This window comes from Saccopteryx bilineata, chromosome 11 (genome assembly GCF_036850765.1).
Source record: "Saccopteryx bilineata isolate mSacBil1 chromosome 11, mSacBil1_pri_phased_curated, whole genome shotgun sequence".
Classification (NCBI taxonomy): Eukaryota; Metazoa; Chordata; class Mammalia; order Chiroptera; family Emballonuridae; genus Saccopteryx; species Saccopteryx bilineata.
Genome location: NC_089500.1, coordinates 57,355,242 through 57,362,725, shown reverse-complemented (window position 1 = coordinate 57,362,725; position 7,484 = coordinate 57,355,242). Strand labels below are relative to the sequence as shown.

General features: G+C 40.9%; 1 pseudogene; it reads right to left on the bottom strand.

The window, feature by feature from the left end:
* Window positions 1-6,659: 6,659 nt before the first annotated feature.
* LOC136315853 (U2 spliceosomal RNA) lies at window positions 6,660-6,762 on the bottom strand (annotated as a pseudogene).
* Between the last annotated feature and the right edge of the window lie 722 nt (window positions 6,763-7,484).

Genomic DNA, 7,484 nt, shown 5'->3' with positions numbered 1-7,484 from the left:
GGGCACTAATCTGGGATTCTAGAAGCTTGGGCTGTAACCAAAAGATAATACATGTCTTACACAATACTGGTTAAAATGCTTTTAAGCAACACAGATATAGAGGCATCTGCAAAATGAGGCCATCTAGCCATCTGTTAGCATCCCTCATACCCCGAACACCACCTTCTTGTGGGCTCCCCTGAAGCTGTGCAGTCCCGCAGCCTGTAACAAAGAGTAAGGCTGAGAGAAAGAGGGGAGCAGAGGTTTTCAGTGTGGTCTGGCTACATCTGTGCACACATAACAATTATCTTGGGCAACTTGTGTGTGTGGCAAGTTAATACACTGCTTCTTTTTCCAGAAGAGGAAAGACAAATCTGTTATTAGCCCAAACATGTCTTATCTGCCTATGGCCCTAAGTTGTTTATTTATTTATTTGTCTATCCATTTATCTATTCAGCCAATATTTATGGAACACCGATTGTATGTCATGTTCCATTCTAGGTGCTGAGGAGGCGGGTATAGATATAAAAGATATTCAATTGAAATATTATGAAGAAAAATAAAGCAAGATAAAGGGGGCAGCAATGACAGGAAATATATCCCTAAGCGAAGAAGGGCAGGTTATATTTGGAGTAACATAACATAGGTGATAAATTTGCATAATAATTTTTAGAGAAATATTGTGATTTTTTTATACTCAGCTGTTTTTATTTTTTTGTACTCAACTTTTGAATCTTTCATTCCAATAATTATTCTATAAAAGAACCAGTTTTATAAACAAAACACAGCCTGACCAGGCGGTGGCACAGTGGATAGAGCGTCAGACTGGGACACAGAGGACCCAGGTTCAAAACCCTGAGGTTGCCAGCTTGAGCACAGGCTCATCTAGCTTGAGTGTGGGCTCACCAGCTTGAGCGCGGGGTCGCTGGCTTGAGCGTGGGATCATAGACAAGACCCCATAGATGCTGGCTTGAGCCCAAAGGTCATAGGCTTGAAGCCCAAGGTGTTGGCTTAAGGCCAAGGTCGCTGGCTTGAGCAAGGGATTGCTTACTCTTCTGTAGCCCTTTGGTCAAGGCACATATGAGAAAGCAATCAATAAATAACTAAGGAGCCGCAACAAGGAATTAATACTTCTCATCTCTCTCTCTCTTCCTGTCTGTCTATCCCTATCTGTTTCTCTCTCTGTCTCTGTCACTAAAAAACAACAACAGCACTGTTCTTAAGGATAATGTATTTATATGTAAAGGATATATTATGACAAAAACAAAACATATTATTTTCCAATATACCGTGTTTATATGTAAAGGTATATATTATGCCAATTATTAATTAAGTGATTTCATTCTAAAATGCTACAGGTTGGATTTTTCCAGAAACAGATACTGAGATGGAGTTTGATGTGTAGGGTATTTATTAGAGATCACAATCTGTGGAAAGGAGGTGGAGGAAGTGAGATTTCTTCCAGGGAGAGGTCAACCTACAATGCAGGCCAACAATTGCAACCCTATAGAGAGCTTTGGAGCAGAAATAGCCTATTAGAGTGGTTCCATGTTGGGCTGAAATGGCTGGCCCTTTGTCTTCTAGCACAATTGGTCAGTGGATACGGGTTCCCAGGAAAAGCATGCACTAGGGCAAGTCAGCTCTCTGTAACTTAGGCAAGAGGCACCCGGAGACTGCATACTGATAGCTAACACGAGTCCTTCCTAGAAAGGGTTCAAACACTGTGTAAAGCCGGTGGGCGCTGTCAAGGCCATGCAGGTTCACATTGGATTCGGGTATATGATAGAAGAACTGTGGAGACAGAAAATGGTGGGCCATTCCATTTATTAAAGTCTTGTAAGGGTAGACAGGCAAACGGGCAGGGAAGACCGCTTCCGTCTCACTCAGGGAAGATCTCACTAGAAGAGGGGTTCCCAAGCCCTGACCTCCTCCGGACTCACCTGACTCACAGACCTCCACCAGCCTCAGCACTCCCCAGCCAACCAGGCCTGGTGGAAATACTCCTCTGGCAAAATATAGCAAACAATTGCCCCTTTCCATGGAGGCAGGAAATCCTGCAATTTATAGTGTGCTGCCCTGAGGGCAAGCACCGGCAGCCTTCCATAGACTATACATACATCAAGCTGCCTCATGCCAATGCACAAATTAGGTAAAATATATGCGAACAAACCTAACTCACTTGTTTCACACCTGAAACACATTGGTTTGCCCAACACACTGTGTCTCCATGTCCACCACGCAAAGCTATCTATAAATTTAAAAGTAAATAAGGAGAAATACTTGCAACATAACAACAAGCAAAAGGTTAAAGCACTTGAGTCAAAGACCTCAAGGAATCAATGAACAACAAAAAAAATTAATGCCACAATTTAAAATATATACAAAGGATGCACCTGCTGAAAAAAATTCACAAAATAAGCAATAAATATGAAAAATGTTCAATCTCACTTGAGATGATATAAATCAAAGTAATAAAACAGTAAGATACCATTTTAAAAATTATATTGGAAAGGATAAAAAAATGGACTTTAACAAGAGTGATGACTGGGGAATGAGCATTATTATGCAACTCCTAGTGGGCATGTAAATTGCAACGTACACGAAAAGCCTTAACATGTGCCTGAAAAACCAGCTGTATTAGTTTTACATTGCTGTGTAACAAGTTGCCCAAATCTTAGTTGCTCGAAGAAGTAAGTATGCACTATTTCCTGATTCTTACAGAATTTAAGATTGGCTTAGCTGGAGGTCCTTTGTGAGGCTGTAGTTGAGAGGTCAGCTGGGGTTGCAGTCATCTGAAGGCTACGAGGCTGCTTCCAAGATGGCTCATTCTTTTGGTTATTAGCAAGGGGCCTTAGTCCTTCAATGACTATTGACAAGAAGCCTTTGTTTTGCTATGTGGGCCATAGGGCTGCTCGAGTATCATTGAGACATTGCAATTGACTTCACTTGGGACAAGTGATCAAAGAGCAAGATGGAAGCCACCATATCATTTATGTTATTTTGCCACATTTTATTCATTAGAAGTGAGTCATGAAGTTCAGCCCATAGTCATGGGAAGGAGAATCAAAGAATTTGTGGAAATATCATAAAAACTACCACAGTTTTCCCACTGGCCATAGATTATTTACACTCTCTCCATGTGCGAAACACACTCACTCCACTTTCAAGAGCCCCCAAAGTGTCTCATCCTTATAAAGCATCAGTCAAAATCCAGTATGTTGACATCGAGTCAGTTGTAGATACAGGTGTATAGTTAAGAAAGTAGTTTCTCACCTAAGTGGTGGCGCAGTAAATAGAGTGTTGACTTGGGATATAGAGGACCCAGGTTTGAAACCCTGAGGTTGCTGGCTTAAGTGTGGGGTTGCAGGCTTGAATGTGCGTCACTGGCTTGAAGCTCAAGGTCTCTGGCTTGAGTTCAAGGTCACTGGCTTGAGCAAGGGGTCACTCGGTCTGTTGGAGCCCCTGCTCAGGGCACATATAAGAAGGCAGTCAATGAACAACTAAAGTGCCGCAGTGAAGAATTGATGCTTCTCCTCTCCCTTCCTGTCTGTCTGCTCCTGTCTGTCCCTCTCTCTGTCTGTCTCTGTCTCTCTCACTGAAAAAAAAAAGAAAGTAGTTTCTCAGGCACAGTTGCTCTTGATCTGAAAACATATGGAGACAAATCCTATTTCTGGGAATGAATTCTCAAAACATAATTTTCCAAGAGTTAAAGACATGACTCTCATACAAATGTAAAATGAATTTGTGTCAAATATTTATTAATTAATTAGGGATCCAGTGACACAGTAAAACCGATTCATAAGGCATTTTGAGGACCTGGGTATTTATAGGAATTTTGAAAAAATGATGTTTGAATAAGATTGCTAGGTTAGATACAAACTGTTTCATATCCTTCAGTCAAATAAGACTATAATTTTTGGGACAATCTTTTCTACTAGACAGAAATCTATAAGGTAATGTATAATTTCATTCACAGTGTGTGGGCTTATATTCAAATAGTAACACTAAAGTTACATGCAGGAAAATGCTCTAGAAAATTAAGTAATCCTTAATGCACTTGTTAAACAATATCCCCAGCATGTTGTTGAAAGGATATGCATACTCTCTTTAGATTTCTTTAGAACAGAACAATTTTAAGTACATTGTTCTGTGGGTGCACATAGGTTCACTTTCTAAGGCTATTTCTCATGACTGTTTGCAAAGCACCATTCAGAATATGGCACCTATGTCAGCTAAGACAGGGCATCTTTCCTAACTTGCCAGCTGGGAACCCTAACTGTACGCACTTTCTCTGGAATCTTCCCATCTAATCTAGCATGTTAGGGCCTAACCATCCAGTCTCATCGATCTATTTTCTTTCTTTATGCATCTGTTATTTCCATAAAAACAAAGTGGACATAGGCAGAATGATGAGCAATTTTTGTGTGTGTCAAATTTGCAGGTCTCCTCCCAACTCTTAAGAAAAATGAATACTTTTGGATATTTTCTCACACCTGAGAGAGGTGTTCTACTCATTGTCCAAAGAAAGAAAGACTAAGATTCATTTGTTCATTTTGCAAATATTTGTTTACTTTTAGTTGTTTTGGGTGCTGGGGAGACAAAATAAATAAGAAGGCCTCAAAGCCAAGAGGAAGACTAATTATAACAATAGACACAGTTTCTTGCATAATTATCATCAAAGTGTGGTGGCCTTGAACCAGCAGCATTGGTGCCACTTAGGAGCTTGGTAGAAACTTGAATTTTTTGGTCCTGTTCCAGACCTACTAGAACAGAATCTCCAGTTTAACAGAATCCCCAGGGGACTTGTACTCACATTCAAATTTGAGAAGCACTGCTTTAGTTGGCTCTGAACCTACATATGTTTTCTATTGATAACCTTTTATTTAACAAACAGACCTGAACCTATTGTTCAGTAACAGCAGAGGCTCCATTGCTGGTCTGTAATTTTAAAGCTTACATTTGGATGTAGTAAGACTGGAATTTCTCACCAGTATCTGAAGATAGGACCTTTCCCTTGCATCCCCCTCGTTAATGAAAGAGATTGTGAAGCTAGCAATAACCACAATATAATTATAGTGTTTTTTTTTGTGTGTGTGAGAGAGACACAGACAGAGAGAGGGATAAACAAGAACAGACAGTCAGGAAAGAAGAGATGAGAAGCATCAATTCTTCATTGCGACACTTTAGTTGTTCATTGATTGCTTTCTCATGTGTGCCTTGACCTGGGGGGGGGGGGGGCTACAGCAGAGCAACTGACCCCTTGCTCAAGCCAGCGACCTTGGGGTCATGTCTATGATCCCATGTTCAAGCCCAAACCCTGCGCTTAAGCTGGTGAGCCTGCGCTCAAGCCGGCGACCGCAAGGTTTCAAACCTGGGGCCTCTGCATGCCAGTCCGATGCTCTATCCAGTGCGCCACCACCTCGTCAGGCTATAGTTATTCTTTAAGCTTAATTTTCTACAAAGTCTTGAATGAGAGCTGGAAATTCATTTTTTTAAAATTATTTTTTATAGACTATTTTTTGGAGCAATTTTAGGGTCACAGTAAAATTAAGAGGAAGGTACAGAGAATTCCCATATGTCTCCTGCCCCCACACATGCAAGTCCTTCCCCATCAATGACTCTCCCCACCAGCGTGGTACATTTGTTATAACTGATGAACCTGCTGCAACACATCATTGTTGCGCAAAGTGCATAGTTTACAGTAAGGTTTATTTTTGGTGGTATTCATTCTGTGGGTTTGGATAAATGTATAATGTCATGTGTCCACCTCTGCAGTATTGTAGAGTATTTTCCCCAGCTAAAAAAATGCCCTGTGCTTTGCCTACTAATACCTCCTCACTCCCAACTATATATACAGTATGTAACCTTTTCAGATTGGCTTGTTTCACTTAGAAATATTCATTTAAGTTTCCTTCATTTCTCTTTATGGCTTTATTGCTCATTTCTTTTTAGTGCTAAATAATAGCCATTGTCTGGATATACATTAATCCATTCATCTATTTACATTGCTTCCAAGTTTTGGTAATCATGAATATAAATCTTCTCTAAACATATGTGGGGACATAAGTTTTCAACTTCTTTGTTTTGAGATAACTAAAGAGTCATAGGAAACTGCAAAGAAAATGCTATTAATTTTGATATCAATAAACAAATATTTGTGTGCTGAGATTATTTTAAATTAAAGAACTAAAATAACTCTAAAGCTTAATTTGCTAATTAATGGAACTTGCTTTTGGTACAGATTAGCTAAAACAAATTTTAGAATTGTACACCTGAAATCTATATAATCTTATTAACCAATGTCACCCCAATGAATCTAATTAAAAATTAATATTAAATACGATTTGAATTTTTTTTTTTTTCTGAAGTTGGAAATGGGAGGCAGTCAGACAGACTACCGCATGTGCCTGACTGGGATCCACCTGGCACGCCCACCAGGGGGTGATGCTCTGCCCATCTGGGGCGTTGCTCTGTTGCAACCAGAGCCATTCTAGCGCCTGAGGCAGAGGCCACAGAGCCATCCTCAGCGCCTGGGCCAACTTTGCTCCAATGGAGCCTTGGCTGCGGGAGGGGAAGAGAGAAAAAGAGAGGAAGGAGAGGGGGAAGGGTGGAGAAGCAGATGGGCGCTTCCCCTGTGTGCCCTGGCCGGGAATCGAACCTGGGACTCCTGCATGCCAGGCTGATGCTCTACCGCTGAGCAAACTGGCCAGGGCTCATATTTAGTTTTTAAACTGATAAGAACAGATACTACACTTGATCTTAGCCAAAAGGCTGAGAAGCGATCATATTTAGTTTTTAAAAAGATACCTTAATCTTGGCAGAAGTCTTTAAGGGTGCAGTAGTAGTACTGGAAATATAAGAAAACATCACAAGGAACAGTTGTCGTGTGGTTGGTGAATTCTGGGGACCATCAGTCTGCCTGAAGCAGGGGTAGGATGGGGAGATACAGGAGAGCACCTGTCAGAGGAGGTGACACTGACCTGCGTCTTGGGGGATGAAAAGAATCCTTAGTTTTCTTTCTATGCCTGCACAGATAGTAGGGGATAAAATCCAGGATCTTGGATTATTTCCCCCTTACTGACCTCTACACTGAACATAAAATTGTTGCATGTAAAACTTTAAGAGCATCTCCGGTATTCCTTAGTGGGGGCGGGGCGGGGGGGGGGGGACGACAACCAACACAAAACTACTCTTTTCTAGATTTTTTTTTTCCTAACTAGGGCAGATCTTAGAAAATGAAAAGAAGAGGAACTACTAAAAATAACTTTCCCCAATTAGAGATAGTCAAGCACATATGAGAAGATGGAAATAGTTTTGATGCCCAAAGCAGTACTGTGATACAAAATGAACTCCCCAAATGCAAGGAGCGATTAGAAACAGCCACAAAAATATTCTCGAGGGAAGAACTGCTAACTGTGGTATTGACAACACATGGGGGACTCTGGAGAGGTGGCTATGGTCTTTCAACTTTTTGGAACCTGTAGATTTTGAGGAACTGACTCTGA